The following is an 18,717-nucleotide window of genomic DNA, read 5'->3' as shown; positions in this document are numbered from 1 at the left end:
AGGCCATATATGAGAAACTCACAGCAAACATCATTCTCAATGGTGAAAAACTGAAAGTATTTCCCCTATGATCAGGAAAAAGGCAAGGATATCCACTCTCATCACTATCATTCAACCCAGTTTTGGAAGTCCTAGCCACAGCAATTGGAGAAGAAAAAGAAATAAAAGGGAAAAAAATTGGAACAGGAGAAGTGAAAATGTCACTGTGCAAATGACATGATACTATACATGGAGAATCCTAAAGATGTAACCAGAAAACTCTAGAGCTAATCAATGAATTTGGTAAAGTTGCAGGACACAAAATTAATGCACAGAAATTTCTTGCATTCCTATACACTAATGATGAAAAATCTGAAAGAGAAATTAAGAAAACACTCCCATTTACCATTGCAACAAGAAGGATAAAATATTTAGGAATATACCTATCTAGGGAGAAAAAAGACCTGTATACTGAAAACTATAAGACACTGATGGAAGAAATCAAAGATGATACAAACAGATGGAGAGATATACCATGCTCTTGGATTGGAAGAATCAATATTGTGAAATGATTATACTACCTAAATCAATCTACAGATTCAGTGTAATCCCTATGAAATTACCAGTGGAATCTTTTACAGAACTAGAACAAAAAATCTTAAAATTTGTAGAGCGACAAAAAAAGATCCCGAATAGCCAAAGAGGTCTTGAGGGACAAAAATGGAGCTGGAGGAATCAGACTCCCTGACTTCAGACTATACTGCAAAGCTACAGTAATCAAGACAATATGGTACTGGCACAAAAACAGAAATATAGGTCAGTGGAATAGCATAGGAAGCCCAGAGATAAACCCACGCACCTATGGTCAACTAATCTATGATAAAGGAGGCAAGGATATACAATGGAGAAAAGACAGTCTCTTCAATAAGTGGTGCTGAGAAAACTGGACAGCTACATGTAAAAGAATGAAATTAGAATACTCCCTAACACCATATACAAAAATAAACTCAAAACGGATTAGAGACCTAAATGTAAGACCAGGCACTATAAAACTCTTAGAGGAAAACACAGGAAGAACACTCTTTGACATATATCACAGCAAGATCTTTTTTGATCCACTTCCTAGAGTAATGGAAATAAAAACAAAAATAAACAAATGGGACCTAATGCAACTTAAAAGCTTTTGCAAAGCAAAGGAAACTACAAACAAGATGAAAAGACAACCCTCAGAATGGGAGAAAATATTAGCAAATGAATCAATGGACAAAGGATTAACCTCCAAAATATATAAATAGCTCATGAAGCTCAATATTAAAAAAACAAACAACCCAATCCAAAAGTGGGCAGAAGACCTAAATAGACATTTCTCCAAAGAAGACATACAGATGGCCAAGAATCACATGAAAACTGCTCAACATCAGTAATTATTAGAGAACTGCAAATCAAAACTACAATGAGGTATCACCTCACACCAGTTAGAATGGGCTTCATCAGAAAATTTACAAACAACCAATGTTGGAAAATGTGTGGAGAAAAGGGAACACTCTTGCACTATTGGTGGGAATGTAAGTTCTCCCTCTGGAGAACAGTATGGAGTTTCTTTAAAAAACTAAAAACAGAATTACTATATTACCCAGCCATCTCACTACTGGGCATATATCTAGAGAAAACCATAATTCAAAAAGACACATGCACACCAATATTCATTGCAGCACTATTTACAATAGCCAGGACATGGAAGCAACCTAAATGCCCATCGACAGATGAATCAAAAAAGAAGATGTGGTATATATATACAATGGAATATTACTCAGTCATAAAAAGGAATGAAATTGGATCTTTTGTAGGGACGTGGATGGATCTAGAGACTGTCATACAGAATGAAGTAAGTCACAAAGAGAAAAACAAATATCGTATATTAACGCATATATGTGGAACCTTGAAAAATGGTACAGAAGAACTGGTTTGCAGGGCAGAAATTGAGACACAGATATAGAGGACAAACATATGGACACCAAGGGGGAAAAGTGGTGGAGGATGGAGGTGGTGTGATGAATTGGAAGATTGGGACTGACATGTATATACTAATATGTATAAAATGGATAATTAATAAAAACCTGCTGTATGAAAAAATAAAATTCAAAAGAAAAAAAAAGGAGTAGTCACTAAAGATAGGGGCAAGCAGGGTCTGCTGATCTACTAGTGGTACTCTCTACCCTATATGCTTACCTAAAACATGGCAATCAGCTACAATATGAAAACAATTAACACCTTGGCCGATAGCACTTTAAAATCCTGACAGTGAAGACATGTCATCATCTGTAAAATGATGTACTTAGTGAATCATTACAGTAATAATCTGTAATATATATATTTAATTTGAGAAAAGAATCTTCAAAATAATAAACTACTGATTTTGTATTTGAGGTGTACTTTACTCTTCCCACGCAGTGTAGTATCTCAGCATCCATTATGTTGTGCTCTTTAGTCAACTGGCAAATGGGATCACCATCACTAACCCAGATGTAGACATTTTGGATCCTCGCTTTTGGTAGTAATATTTCTTTCTATCCTAGAATTCTATTATTAACAACAAGGTTATACTAAGTAAAGCCATCCAGAAAGATACTAGTAGGCTCAAATTATAAGAAAGTTTTACAAAAGTTAAAATGACAAACTAAAATGTAAAGTTAGGTTTAAGTTTGTTTAGAATTGTTGAAAAACAGTCACTTTTCTAAGTCTAAAAGATTGCTACAATAAGCAAAATGAGTGAGGTTTATTTGGAGGTCTAGATTAGTTCTTAAGTGTTACAATTTGATGTTATTGTTAAGTGTTCTGTAAGAAGTTATTATATATATATATATAATATGATATGTATATGTATTTTATGATTCCATATTCTCTATTATGATTTCTTCATTTTTATGGCAGGTATTTTCCAATTAAATGACTCTCCAGTTTTACAATAAAGTCAGTAGGAAAAAAGCACTCAATTAACTGCAATGTCATTATTCCATAAAAGGTTTCTTCTTTTTTTTTTTTAATCTTTGTTAGAGTGTAGTTGATTTACAATGTTGTGTTAGTTTCAGGTGTACAGCAAAGTGAATCAGTTACACATATACATATATACACTCTTTTTTAGATTCTTTTCCCATATAGGTCATTGCAGAGTATTGAGTTGAATGCCCTGTGCTATACAGCAGGTCCTTATTAGTTATCCATTTTATATATAGTAGTGTGTATGTGTCAATCCCAATCTCCCAATTTATCCTTCCTCTCTTCTCCCCTTGCTAGCCATAAGTTTGTTTTCTACATCTGTGACTCTATTTCTGTTTTGTAAATAAGTTCATTTGTACGATTTTTTTTTTAGATTACATATATAAGCAATATGGTATTTGTCTTTCTCTATCTGACTTACTTCACTCAGTATGACAATCTCTAGGTCCATCCATGTTGCTGAAAATGACATTATTTTATTCTTTTTGATACTTGAGAAATATTCCATTGTACATATGTACCACATCTTCTTTACCCATTTATCTGTTGATAGACATTTAGGTTGCTTCTGTGTCCTAGCTATTGTAAATAGTGCTGCAATGACTATTGAGGTGCATTTGTCTGTTCAAATTATGGTTTTCTCTGGATATGTGCCCAGGAGTGGGATTGCTGGATCATATGGTAGCTCTATGTTTAGCTTTATAAGGAACCTCCATACTGTTATCCACAGTAGCAGTACCAATTTACATTCCCACCAACTGTGTAGGAGGGTTCCCTTATCTCCACACCTTCCATGAAAGGTTTCTTCTAAATTGCCTAAAAGGTATAGGATTGATCTATGTGAGTTCTAGGATTCTAATTCTATAGGCTTTTAAGATTCTAGCTCTAGGATTCCACATTTTCATTATCTAGAGGTATTCCTAGATTTATGAAAGCACAAGAACTTAATCATATCTAATCTGAAATATGTATGTATTTTACTTGGATAAAACTGAGGAGGAAACGAGAAGTTGACTGTTTCAGTAACTCTTAGTGAGAATACCACTGTGATAGCTAGTCTCTGATGATGGTCACACTGATGAACCACACCTCCTGGTATGCAAATCTATGCATGATCCCCTCCCCTTGAGTCTAGACTGATCCTATGACTCATCAGGCTCACCCTATGACTGACCAATAGAACACAGTAAAAGTGACGCTGCATGACATCTGAGGCCAGTACCTAAAATGTCTTGCAGCTTCTACTAGGGTCTCTTTGGAACATTTGTTTTAATGGAAGACACTTGCCATGTGAGAAGAGTGACTACCCTAAGATTTCCATGCTCTGAGGAAGCTAAGATGGCCATGTGAGAGGCCACATGGTGGGAGAGAGGCTGAACAGCCTGAGCTGTTCCAGCCATCCCAGACCAAATGCCAAACGTGCAAGTGAAGAAGCCATCTGGGATATCCAGCCCAGTCGAGCTTTCATATGACTCCAGCCCAGCCACCATCTGACTGCAAACAGATGGTGAAATTCCAAATGAGCACTGATCATCAGAACAAAAAAAGAAATTAAAACCACAGAAATTTATTGCCCCACAGTTCTGGAAGCTAGAAGTCCAAAATCAATGTGTCAGCAGGGTCAGGCTCTCTCTGAAAGCTCTAAGAGAGGATCCTTCCTTACCTCTTCCTAGTTTCTGGTGGTTGCTGGCAATCCTTGGCATTCCTTGACTTGTTGATACATTGCTCCAATCTCTGCTCCTATCTTCACATGTTGTTTCCCTCTCTATGTATTTGTGTCCAAATTTCCCTCTTCTTATAAGGACATCAGTCATTGAATTAGGACACACCTTAATCCAGTGTGACCTCATTTTAGCTTGATTACAACTGCAAGGACCCTATTTTCAAATAAGATCATATTCACATTCCTACTAGTGGATAGGACTTCAACTTATCTTTTGGGGGACACAATTCAACCCATAGCACTGTCCAATGCCTTCCTTGCTCAAAGTCACTATAATGGCCTCACACACTTTTCTTCCACACTCTATGTGAATTCATCTCACACTGCTCACTATGCTTCCCTGTCTTACAGGGCATGCTCCCTCCTCAGGGCCCTTTAACCTTCTATGATCCTTTTGCCTGGTACCCTCTTTCCTGAGACACCACCTCTCCACCCTCCATCCCCTTTCAGATCTTAATCACTTCCTCGGTAAGGCCTTCCTTGACCACATTATTTAAAATTCTCTTACTACCCCTCACCATCTGACACTCTCATCCCTCTTCTTGGCACCATTCTTCTTCTCTGATAAGGCTATAGCTCTTACCATCCCCATTTCACAGTAAGATGAAATATCTTGCTCAACATCATGGAACTAACTAAGAGAAGGAAATAGAGAAGCTGACTCCTTACAAACTTACTCCAGAACTTGTTCTCTTAGTGTTCTATGAAGTCTCTTAATGACTATTTTCTATATTTAATTCATTACCCACCTGGCTAGGATGTAAAAGGCCCAGGCTTAGTGGCAATCAATATATTTCCAATGAAGGATAAATTGTACCTTGCCTCATTTAAACAAATTTTTTTCAACATTCATAAAAGTCTGGTTTTCCATTTAAGACACAGGGTGGAAATTCTGAGCATGAAGGTATAAACTAATATTTTTATTTTCTTGACTAGTGATCCAGAGGCTGACTGAGCAATAAATCAAGGAGAGTTTATATTTTATTGAGTTCCCATCATGTCTATAATACTGGGGGTCCTGGTGCCTAAAGAATAGCATGGACCCATAGTTAAATGATTTATTTCAGCGAACAATTTTGTTTATACAAATCAATCAAGAATAATTGTCAATGGTGCCATTTCTAAACAAAGGCTTATTTATTGGTATGATGTCACATAGACACAATTGTTTATTTGCATTATGTCACATGAACACACATACGTTTGTTTATGTGCCTGATGTCAGACCAAGAAAAGGGTCACCCATGGCTGAAGACATTTCTGGGAATTACCCAAATGCCAGTCACTGCAGAAAGTGCTTTTGATGTATTGCTAATTAACTTTCCATAACTACGCTGAGGAAGGTGTTTTATCTCTGCTTTCCAGATGAAGAAACTGAGTATCTGGGAGATTCAATAATCCGGTCCAAAGTTACCCAGAAAGTCAGGATATGAAAATAGATCTATAAAACCTCAAAGCAATACTATACAAAGACTGTAGTATATTTTTAAATTTGCAGTGAAAAATATGCACAGGAGCAAGCAAGAATATATTCACATTAGCTAGCTGTACACTCTACTTCCCATTTAATAATGCCTACAATAGTAACCATGTTACTATCACACACAGTGTTTATTAGCCTCAGGATGCTTCTATCTTGGGCAGTTCTCAAAAGGCACACAAAATCTTCTGTTTATTATTTTCTGTATTTCATGAAAACTATATTTTAGTTATTTTGCAATTTGCCTCAGATTGTGAAGACAATCTTTCTATCAGTTGCAATACAGTAATATTTTTCAGGAAGACACTAGCCATCTTGCTTGATTTGAGAGCACCAGGCCTTTTGCTAAGCCACTTGTGAAATGTCCTTCCCTGATTCAGGTTTACAAGTTGATGTAGCCACAACTGACTGGTGCAGGTGGTTAACTCATCAGATTTGTATTGATTCTGATTAGCAGCAATGAAGATCATTTAACTTATAATACCTGTGTCCCAAATACCTGAGGGTGCATTCCTTTAGAGACTAGAGGTTTTATGTACTCATTATATGTCTCAAAAAAGTCATAACTTTGATATATGAATAAACTAATCAAGATACATTAACAGGTTTGAATTTTGCTAGGCACTTTTTCATATAAGTATTTTAAAATAGCTTTTCTTTTGCTGAAGGAGGAGAAAATAAACCTCTTCAAAGACCAGAGAGAGCGAGGATTTGAACCCTGGCTCCAAAATCCATATTCTTGAATGTTACATTACAGTGTTTTTGCATTCCTAGTAGTTAGCTACTACTCTTAACTAGATCTTCATATTCTGTTCTTATTTGCAATCTTTGCCTTTTCCCCAGAGAAAGACATACATGAGTGCTTTGAGAGCATTTATCTCATCATGTTCTCAGACTCTTAATAAGTTCTTCATTTATTTGTTCAATAAACACTTCTGAGAATGTGGCATACTCCTGGGTAGATTCTGAGGATATAAAATGGATTGGACATTGACCTTTGCCTTAAAAAAATCACATAATCCACAGGCAGATAAGACAGACAAATACTGTTGATACAGGGTGAAATTGTGCTTTGGTGCTAAGGAAGCACACAGGAGATTTATGAACTGCAGAGTAAGTGAAGAAGAAGTCAGGATTCAGGATAAGGGATCATCTGAGCTGAGTATGAAATACCATAGTTTTATGGATGAAAATACTTTATAAAGGCTATCCAAGCACAGGAGAAATTTATGAAAAAGCAGCTCCAGAATTTAAAAATTTGGCATATGTATGGACTGATCCATAATTGAGAGTTTGCAGGGCATCTGAGGGAAAAATGTAGGAGATCTAGTGTGCTGGTCATGAAATGAGAAAAGTGGTAGAATGACTGAACCATCAAGGCCACTAGAGAGTGAAGTGGGCAGAAAGGGAGAAAGGAGAGGGCCTGAGGGACCGGATGTCTCTAGAAACAAAACAAAACAAAACAAGTGTACTTGTACTTGTGAGTAAAGCACTGAGAAGTCTTGAAAAGACTTTGTTTGTAGATTGGTACTTTGTGATTTTAGATTTCTAGAACTGTAGAAGTGATGGCAACTTTTCTAGTGGAGAAAGATTATGACATTACCAAATATACTTCTCTTGGTTCATTCTGTTAGTTGGCAAAAGGCTGAGTGCTCTTCAGAGAAAGGTACATGAAATCCATGTTTCCTACAAGGATATCCTAAAAAGTGGCATCTGTGATCAATTGACAAGTGCAATTTCTGCTGATTCCAGCTTTTTGATACAGAACTGTATATTAGTAACCTTCGCTAGAAGTACTGAACAGATAAAAATCCATCTATGAAATATGTTAATCAATAACGTAATTTGTTCTTTCACTCACCAGATGGAAAGTACAGTAGAGTATATCATTTTCAGATGTATTAGATATTTTTATTTGTTTTATTTTTCTTTTCTTGAAGAGTATTCTGACACATACTTTAAAGACATCATCTCTCAGGTTTTGGCCTGTTGAGTCAGGCCCTAATATCTGTAAGGACAAAGCTTGTGCAAGACATAGTCCCCTCTTGAGACTGCTCTGAGGATAATCAGAATGTGAGAGCTTTGCCAAACAGTTGCTGAAAGGCAAACAGTTGATCTACAACAACATTTTTCTTTTGTTGTTGTTGTTAATTTTCCTTTTTCCTTTCTTTCTTTCTTTCTTTCTTTCTTTCTTTCTTTCTTTCTTTCTTTCTTTCTTTCTTTCCCTTTCTTTCTTTCTTTCTTTCTTTCTTTCTTTCTTTCTTTCTTTCTTTCTTTCTTTCTTTCTTTCTTTCTTTCTTTCTTTCTATCTTTCTTTCTTTCTTTCTTTCTCTCCCTCCAGCTGCATTGAGTCTTCGTTGCTGCACGCAGGCTTCCTCTAGTTGCAGTGAGCGGGGACTACTCTCTGTTGCAGTGCACAGACCTCTCATTGTGGTGGCTTCTCTTGTTGCAGAGCACAGGCTCTAGGCACGTGGACTTCAGTAGTTGTGGCTTGTGGGCTCTAGAGCGTAGGCTCACTAGTTGTGGCACACAGGCTTAGTTGCTCCATGGCATGTTGGATCTTCCTGGCCCAGGGCTTGAACCTGTGTCCCCTGCATTGGCAGGCAGACTCTTAATCACTGTGCCACCAGGTAAGCCCTACACCAACATTTTTAATACAAAGCAATTTTCTCTGAGACACCAGATTTGGGTGAAAATCAACTCATTGGAAACTCATGTAATAATTGCATTGGGAGTAAGTTCAAATAAAATACTGATTATGAAATAAGAGACCAAGCTGTATCATAGGAAATATGAAACCAGTTCTTGGTTGCAACAAAAAAAATAAAATACCTAGGAATAAAACCTACCTAAGGAGGCAAAAGACCTGTGTGTAGAAAACTATAAGATACTGATGAAAGAAATCAAAGACAACACAAACAGATGGAGAGATATACTGCATTCTTGGATTGGAAGAATCAATATTTTGAAATGACTATACTACGTAAAGCAATCTACAATCTACTACTTAATGCAATCCCTATGAAATTACCAATGGCATTTTTTACAGAACTAGAACAAAAAATCTTAAAAATTTGTATGGAGACAAAAAAGACACTGAATAGCCAAAGAGGTCTTGAGGGACAAAAATGGAGCTGGAGGAATCAGACTCCCTGACTTCAGACTGTACTACAAAGCTACAGTAATCAAGACAATATGGTACTGGCACAAAAACAGAAATATAGATCAATGGAACAGGATAGGAAGCCCAGAGATAAACCCATGCACCTGTGGTCAACTAATCTATGACAAAGGAGGCAAGGATATACAATGGAGAAAAGACAGTCTCTTCAATAAGTGGTGCTGGGAAAACTGGACAGCTACATGTAAAAGAATTAAATTAGGATACTCCCTAACACCATACACAAAAATAAATTCAAAATGATTAAAGACCTAAATGTAAGGCCAGACAGTGTAAAATTCTTAGAGGAAAACATAGGCAGAACACCCTTTGACATATATCACAGCAACATCTTTTTTGACCCACCTTCTAGAGTAATGGAAATAAAAATAAAAATAAATAAAGAAATGGGACCTAATGAAACTTCAAAGCTTTTGCACAACAAAGGAAACCATAAACAAGACGAAAAGCAATCCTCAGAATGGGAGAAAATATTTGCAAATGAAGCAACTGACAAAGGCTTAATCTCCAAAATATACAAATAGCTCATGCAACTCAATATCAAAAAAACAAACAACACAGTCAAAAACTGGGCAGAAGATCTAAACAGACATTTCTCCAAAGAAGACATACAGATTGCCAACAAACACATTAAAAGATTCTCAACATCACTAATTACTAGAGAAATGCTAATCAAAACTACAATGAGGTATCACCACACACTGGTCAGAATGTCCATCATCAAAAAAAAAATCTACAAATAAATGATGGAGAGGGTGTGGAGAAAAGGGACCCCTCTTGCACTGTTGGTGGGAATGTAAATTGATATAGCCACTATGGAAAACTGTATGGAATTTCCTTAAAAAACTAAAAATACAACTACCATATAACCCAGCAATCCTGCTACTGGGCATATACCCAGAGAAAAAAATAATTCAAAAAAACAGTTGCATTTGGAAGTATATAGCAGCACTATTTACAATAGCCAGGACATGGAAGCAACCTAAATGTCCATTGACAGATGAATGGATAAAGAAGATATGATACATATATACAGTGGAATATACTCAGCCATAAAAAGGAACAAAATTGTGTCATGTGGATGGACGTAGAGAGTGTCGTACAGGGTGAAGTAAGTCAGAAAGAGAAAAAAAATATCGTATATTAATGCATATATGTGGAATCTAGAAAAATTGTATAGATGATCTTTTTGCAAAGCAGAAGTAGAGACACAGATGTAGAAATCACACATATGGATACCAAGGCGGAAAAGGGGGTGAGTGGGATGAATTGGGAAATTGCGATTGACATATATACACTACAGATACCATGTATGAAATAGATAACAAATGAGAACATATGTATAGCTCAGGGAAATCTACTCAATGCTCTGTGGTGACGTAAATGGGAAGGAAATCCAAAAAGAGGGGATATATGTGTACATATAGCTGATTCACTTTGCTGTACAGTAGAAAGTAACACAACATTGTAAAGGAACTATATTCCAATAAAAGTTAATTAACAAAAAGAAACTAGTTCTTGGTACATTGTAAGAGTAACCCCAAAGCCTGTGTTACACAGACCCTTTTCCAGGGATGGTTTTTCCACCACTTTATCCTGGAGGTAGAGAAATATTGCTTGGAGGAGGAAGTCCCATTCAACATTCTTTTGCTGCTTAACCGTGCTCTGGGTCACCCTCCATTCATGGACAACTTTCATCCCAATATCAAAGTAGTGCATCTGTCACCAAATACTATGTCGCTCATCCAACTTATGGGCCAGGGAGTTATTATAGCTACTTTCAAGAAGTATTATTTATGTCACACTTTTTGTCAAGCAGTAAAGGTGAGTGACAAATGAGGAGCAACATTGCAAAAATTTTGTAAGGACTGTAACATCTATGAGGCCATAAAAAACATTGACTTTGCTTGGTATGAGGTTACGGCTGTCACCATGAATTCGGCTTGGAAGAACCTTTGCCTGCAGTTTGTTCATGACTTTTGTGGATTTTAGAAGGTGGATGAGGAGTCCAAAGAGGTCTTCTGCAACGTAGTGATCCTCAGCGAGAAGATGGAGCTAGATCTGCAAGAGGACGACTTCATTGAACTCCCTGACGCGTAACACAAGGAGCTTACTAATGAAGACCTGATGGAATTGGAGGCCCAGAGAAAGGACAAAGAGAGACAAGAGGAAGAAGTAACAGAAGAAATGAAGAGATTCATGATGCAGGAAATGGCAAGGGGATTTTCTTTATTTGAGGAGGCACTGTAAGTTTTTGAGGCACAGGACCCAAATGTAGAACAGTATACGAAGCTTACAGAGCTACTACCCAGATATCACTGGATCATTTTTTCAAGAGGGTAGATAGAATTGAATCCAGTAAGGAACTAGAACCTGTGTCTTCAATGTCAGGCATGGTGAAATTGCACCTTGCCCTCCATCTCCTATTGTTAATAATCCTTCAGCTCTACCATTTCCCACCTCCTCTCTCTCCTCCAGTCAGTAGCTCTTCTTTCTTGTTCACTTGATGCCACCCCTGTATGTCAGCTCTTGTACTGTACTACCGTACTTCTCAAGATATTGTACTGTAAGATTAAAAATGTTTTCTTTATTTTTTGGTATTTGTTTTTTATGTATTATTTGTGAGAAAAGTATTATAAACCTATTACAGTACAGTACTATACAGCCGATTGTGTTGGTTGGGTACCTACACTAACTTTGTTGGACTTACGAACAAATTGGACTTACGAACATGCTCTCGGAACTCATTCATATGTAGGGGACTTACTGTATGTATATATATGTATAAGTATATATATGGATATGGATATATGGATAATATAAGAAAAGAAGGAAATCCTGCCATTTGCAACAACATGGATGGATCTTGAGCACACTGTGCTAAATGAAATAAGCCAGACAGATAGACAAATACTGTTTCACCTCACTTATACATAAAATCTAAAAAAACAAACCAAAAAAAACTCATAGGAAAAGAGAGATATTTGTTCTTACCAAAGGCTGGGGTAATTGAATGAAGGTAGTTGAGAGGTACAAACTTCCAGTTGTAAGATAAATTAAAATTAGGGATGTAAAGTACAACATGATGACTATAGTTAACGCTGCTGTATGGTATATTTGAAAGTTGCTAAGAGTAAACCCTAAAAGTTCTTAACACAAGGGGAAAAAATTTGTAACTATATAAGGAGATGGATGTTTACTAAACATACTGTGATAATCATTTTGCAATATTTGTAATTCAGGTCATTATGTTGTACACCTTAAACTTTTACTGTGCTATATGTAATAATATCTCAATACAACTAAAGAAAACGAAAAGAAAACCCTATAGCCTCAGCAAATTATGAACACATTGGTTAGTTAAACACTTTTTTCTAACTTCATGCCAGTTTTTTTTTTTCACAAATTGTTAAGTTTTGGCCAATATTCCACACAAGGAGCAGGTGGGCTCTTCCAACAATTGATGATTGTGACACACTCCATTATATTTTGAGAAATTCAGAGGTAGCAGAAGATTGACAATTCTTCAGCTGGTATCTACTTAGCCTTTGACTGTGGACAGAAACTGATCATGTATGAATTTACCTAGATTCATTGTTATTAATGTACAGACAGAATATCAAAATTTTTTAATTTAATTTTTATTTTATATTAAATTATAGTTTATTTACAATGTCGTTTAGTTTGTAAAGTGATTCAGTTATACATATACATATAACCATTCTTTTTTAGATTCTTTTCCCATATAGGTTATTACAAAATATTGAGTAGATTTCCCAGTGCTATACAGTAGGTCCTTGTTGATTATTTTATATATAGTAGTGTGTATATGTTAACCCCAAACTCCTACTTTATCCCTCCCCCAACCTTTCCCCTTTGGTAACCATAAGTTTGTTTTCAAAGTCTGTGAGTCTATTTCTGTTTTGTAAATAAGTTCATTTGTATCATTTTTTTAGATTGAGATATGTAAAATGGTGATGGGTTTTGACCTCCTTCTCTTTGCCTTGTACCTTAATGATTTGAAGGCAATACTTAAGAAGTAGGAACTATGGCCATGTACTATCAAATATAAAGAGCTAAACATTCTTCTCTATTTCACTGTTTTCAGATGGAAAATCAAGTGATCTTGTACCACAATCTGTCATTTCAATTCTCATCAGGTTTGTTCTGATCAACTAGACAAATGTCTCCTTCATTGTACCTGTAGTTATATGCTGGTTCAAAGACAATGACCATCCTAGGTAGCTAAGAATAGTGATAAAAAGAGTAGTTGTTGGAGGAGGTCATCGACAGGACATGATCATCAGGTTGACCAGCAAACTGGATCCAGGCAATGAGTCTCCTCACTCCCTTTCCGCCCTTGGGATGTGTGTTCCACTTGCCTTCCCCACACTAGAAGCTGCCCCAAGGACACAGTTCAGAGAGTAAAGTGTTGTTGAGGCTATCTGAACAGTATAGGTGACTGAACCTAGCTAAGGCTTCTATACAAACTTTAAGATTCTGGTGCACATGTGCGGGAATCTACTCAGCTGCCCAAGACACCTTCCTAAGTAAGTTCCCTTGGTTGTTAAACCTGCTACCTACCAACCTGGAGTGGTCTGCATCTTTCTTTAAAGTCTCCTGCCCTCTGTGTACAAGTACAAAGCCCAATTTACAAACAGTAGTTGGGTTTCCATGTGATTTTCATAAAAAAAGAGTGAGACAAAATCAATTATTCTAAGACCAAAATAATCATTTTTGACAGGTGGACTCTAATATTTAATTAGCAAGTATCTGTCAGTTCTCCACATGGAATCAAATCATTCCATGTTCCTGGGTTACGTTTTTCTCACTAATCTTTATCTGATTTTTATAAGAAGCTGAATTGTTTTAAATTAGTTAACCTGTGTGTATTTTACTGAAACTTTTTAGCTACCACAGACAGTTGGCAATGGTTCATTTGAAAATAGTTCAAAATAAAAGGGTATAGTTGTGCTCTATAGAATTGGACTTTGGGAACTCAGTCACCCATGGGCATAAAAGTTCAAGTGGACCAAGAACTTTTTCTGCATAAAACCTGTAGCCAGTACTTCAGACCACCTTAATATCAATATTAGGGGCATGGCACTAATCTTTATTTTAACTATTCTACCCTTCCTTTGACCCATTTATCTACTTATTGTATGTAGTTGCAAGTTGTCAGTTTTTTCAAGCCATGACCTCAAACACTTTTTGTACAAAGTGGGTAATAATAAAAATGATAATAATAATAAGAGCTACTAACAACAACAATAAATTTATAGCTTAGACTTTTGGAAGAGGCCCCCAGAGCTTACCCAGTTTAATAGCTGAGATCCAGGATAGGCAACTTAACTTTGTGGCAGGCTCAGGTGAAAATCTATAATTTTGATTCTCTGTTTGATTCTCTGTTTAATACTCTCTCCATTAACCCAGGTATCTCTGATTTTTCAGGGCAATGGTTCCTGCTATCATCTCAAAAGCTAGAACCCTTCTATCCTCTGCCAGAATATCACTGGAAACCATGAAAGTAGGGATTCCCTTTCTCTCTCCCTGAAACTTTCACAAACCTGAAAATTTTCTAAACAAAAATTCCTGTTTGACATTATTCAGATAAACGCTAAAGTCCACATTTGGATTTTCAAGACAATATTGGTAAAAATATTTTATAATGCAGTGAAATGTTCACACCTTATTCAGTGTTTGCAGCTGCACTTACATAGACATTAGGAATCTCGGAGTTGTTTTAAGTATTTGTAGCTGGCAAGAGACAACAGGGGGAATCCAAAATTGAAGGATTAACTCTATCTAAGAGGCCATTATCAAAAGGAAACTCCTCTTATTCTTTGATAAAGACTTCCAAAGTGGACAACAGCCAAGAAAGCTTTTTTTTTCCCCCACCTCCTATCAAAGATTGCATCCCTCATTTTAAAAGTCTAATGACGCTGGCCTTTTTCTGGATCCATCTGTGCTATATCTGGACTCTCTCTGCCAAAGAGACTCAGGGTCTGGTTTTGTTCAATTGTACTTTGCTCTGTGCTCTCTTTTTATATATCCTTTAAATGGTTATTTAGACCATAGTTCTCATCAAACAAAAGATGTCTATCTTTTGTCATTTGGAGATATTGAAAGGAATGTTCCTTCTCTCCCTGCCTCTCAAAGCATTTACAGTCATTATACAACGAGAAGAGAAATTCCACAGAGACCAACTACCATAAACATGTGCAGGTTAAGGATATGTGAACATATTTTACATTTGATATATTTAGTTTCAATATCTGAAAGGGCTCAAGTAAATTTATGATGTTCTATTGCAAGCTATGTGATTTTTATAGACTCCAGGGGAAATATATTCTAACTCTTGCTTCTTCATATCAAATGTATATTGAACAAAAGATAGTTTGCCTTCTAAAGGCACCTAGTCAGACTGAAAGTCTAAGTATCTAAGCTCTTTTTGAAGTATATTTTGATGTTTGAAAATGCATTCTTTTTGCATAGGTCTTTTCTGTCACAAGGGCAAACATAGATAGAAATACCATCCACAGTTTTAATATCAGTCCTAAAGTATAATTATTATGCGATTTGAAAATGCAGCCTGCCATGACCTGGAGCTTAGGAATGGTGAAATGAGTGACCCTGGAGCTGGTGTAGTCAATTGTGCTCACATGACCTCATCCTAGGACAGGGGTGGAGATGGCAATGCTGAAGGCAAGGGGAGGAGGTAAGCAGAAGACCACAGAGATGCAGTCCCTGCTGACGGTGGTTGATCAGAAGCATTGGGCATATTGCAAGGATGTTAAGAGAGCTGTCTCTGGTCAACCTGTGTGGGTTTGGACCCCAGCTCCAGAAGTGTACAGATGTGTTTTCTTAAGCAAGTTCTTTAACCTCTCCAGGCGTCAGTAGCTTAATCTGTAAAGTAGGAAAACAACAGTTGTCACTTCATAGCATTGTTGAGATTTAATAAGATGATGTACATAAAGTGCTTATTCAAAGACATCCTTATAAAATAATGGTTAATAATGCAGACTCTAACCTCAGTGTAAGGTTTAAACATAAACACATCACATACTTTCTGTGTAATTCTCTTTTAGTCTCAGTTTCCTCTTTGGGAATATGGAGGTAATAAATACTAGGAGCATTGTTGTGCGGATTACATTAGTTAATTCATATGCTTATAGAAGTGCCTAATGCATGATAAATGCTCAAAAATATTAGCTGTTATTATTAGAGTTCCTAAAAATGTTACTTGGAAAGCATCCAGGGCCAAATAAACAGTGTTTACTTTCAATTGTTTGCTTATCTAGTTCCCACAGCAAAAGGAGAGAGAAATATTCTCCCCTTATTTCTCTTCTGTTCTAAACCCATTTGTTTTTCTCCCAGAAGAAAGGAGGTGTACTTGTTTGGCTGTGGAAAATGGGGAAGGGTGCACATTAGGTTTGCATCCTGACTCATCCTGCCCCATATGTCTATCAATACCTCCAGGATGGGGTGTGCATTGCCCTGCAAGCTGTGAAATCAGATGGCTTCAGGCACATGCTTTTTCCTGAGTGGAATCATGAAGGACTCTCCTTTGCCTGGTCTGAATTTAAGAGGTCTTAGAGTTTCATCTTTATTCATGGACTCAACAGGTGTGGCCTCCACTGCTAGTGAGCAGTCATCTGTGGCTCGGCACTTGACAAAGGTGATTTTACTGTATGATGAATCTTATTGAATGTTACAGCTAAGAACTCTATTGTCTGTCAGTGGAGAGGGTTTGAGATACAGCCAGGTGTACCAGTCCTGAGATGAAACAATGCTGGATTGTATGTTATCAGTTTCATAAAGCATATGCTTGCTGTCAATAATGTTTATTCTTGGGCTTCCCTGGTGGCGCAGTGGTTGAGAGTCCGCCTGCCGATGCAGGGGACATGGGTTTCTGCCCCGGTCCAGGAAGATCCGACATGCCACGGAGCGGCTGGGCCTGTGAGCCATGGCCGCTCAGCCTGCGCATCCAGAGCCTGTGCTCCGCAGCGGGAGAGGCCACAACAGTGAGAGGCCCACGTACCGCAAAAAAAAAAAAAAGTTCATTCTTTAAAAAAATACATATGTTTGACAATACGGTTCTTTGAGTTGTGGCATATTAAGCCCTTGAACTCACAGATTCAGTTTTATCAACATGATGATCATCTTACACGAATGTTAGCCTTTCTCACTCATCACCCAAGCACATCCTGAAACAGCAAGTCTGAATATGTGTAAGGAGGGACTGAGGTGGATCAAATCAGGAGAGAGGGAGGGGTGCAGAAAGTGGCGTGGAGCTAGATTTAGGTAGAAAATAATTTCCTAAAAAAACTTTTACTCTTATTGAGGTTCGTAATCCATAAAATTTGACCTTATTTCCAGAGAAAAAAGATCCATGATCTTGTGAATTTGAGTGTCCGTAAATTTTTTCCCAAGCTTCTCAGCAGCAAAACTTGTTCTTTGGCCAATTGTAACTGCTATTTTGCCACGGTAAGAGAACTTTCCATGTATCTACTTTACTGCATGTCTTTCCAGGGTAGGAATGCAGCACAGGACTCTACATTAACTGAGAAATCAGATGGTAAAAGAATCACTTTGGCCATTCTCTGTGTGAACATTTTTTGATGATAAAATAAGTAATTCCATATGTAGATGAATTGTTAGTATTCAATTCCTATTTCTCTTGTAATGTCCTTGGTCTTTTGTCTTTTGAATCAATTAGGTCAGTCGCAGGATAATAAAAAAAGAAAAAGAAAGAAAGAGAAACAGACCACAGTTTAAGTCAAAACACGATAATACTGTCCCCTCAACATATGGTGTTTACAGATCTTAAAAACAGAATCAGGAGGAATGTTTCAGATTAGAAGGGATTTTTCCACATCAGGAGTGGTTTTAATTTGTAAGCTTTTTAAATTTTTGGTCTTGGAGTAGTTCTTACTACAGTCAATAAACTGGTTAGTGAAATGAAGGTAAAATATTATAATTATTTCATTAAATAAGATTTGTATGTCCCCATTAGAGGCAAATAATTTTTTACATGTAATAATTGCATAAAACAATTGCTTGGCTATGGAAAATAATTCAAATAATTGCATATAATTGTTTTTTATTTCATAAGTACATAAATATCCTCCATATATATATTCTCCATATATATATTCCACATCTCTTTTAAGACACAATGTGATGTGAGAAGTTGTGAAATAGAGCCAGCTAGAAAATATTTACTCTGAGCCACAGCAACATGGCTTTTTTTTTTTAACATCTTTATTGGAGTATAATTGCTTTACACTGGTGTGTTAGTTTCTGCTTTTTAAAAAGAGAAACAGTTATACATATATATATGTCCCCATATCTCTT

The 18,717-nt window shown here is 36.7% G+C and overlaps 1 pseudogene; it reads left to right on the top strand.

Annotated features, from left to right (window-relative positions):
- The first annotated feature begins 11,094 nt into the window (after positions 1-11,094).
- LOC137210071 (large ribosomal subunit protein uL15-like) overlaps positions 11,095-18,717 on the top strand; it is a 38,795-nt pseudogene continuing 31,172 nt past the window's right edge.

Source organism: Pseudorca crassidens, chromosome 17 (assembly GCF_039906515.1).
Source record: "Pseudorca crassidens isolate mPseCra1 chromosome 17, mPseCra1.hap1, whole genome shotgun sequence".
Classification (NCBI taxonomy): Eukaryota; Metazoa; Chordata; class Mammalia; order Artiodactyla; family Delphinidae; genus Pseudorca; species Pseudorca crassidens.
Note: the sequence above shows the minus strand (reverse complement) of the source record. Positions and strands in the feature narration are given on the sequence as shown.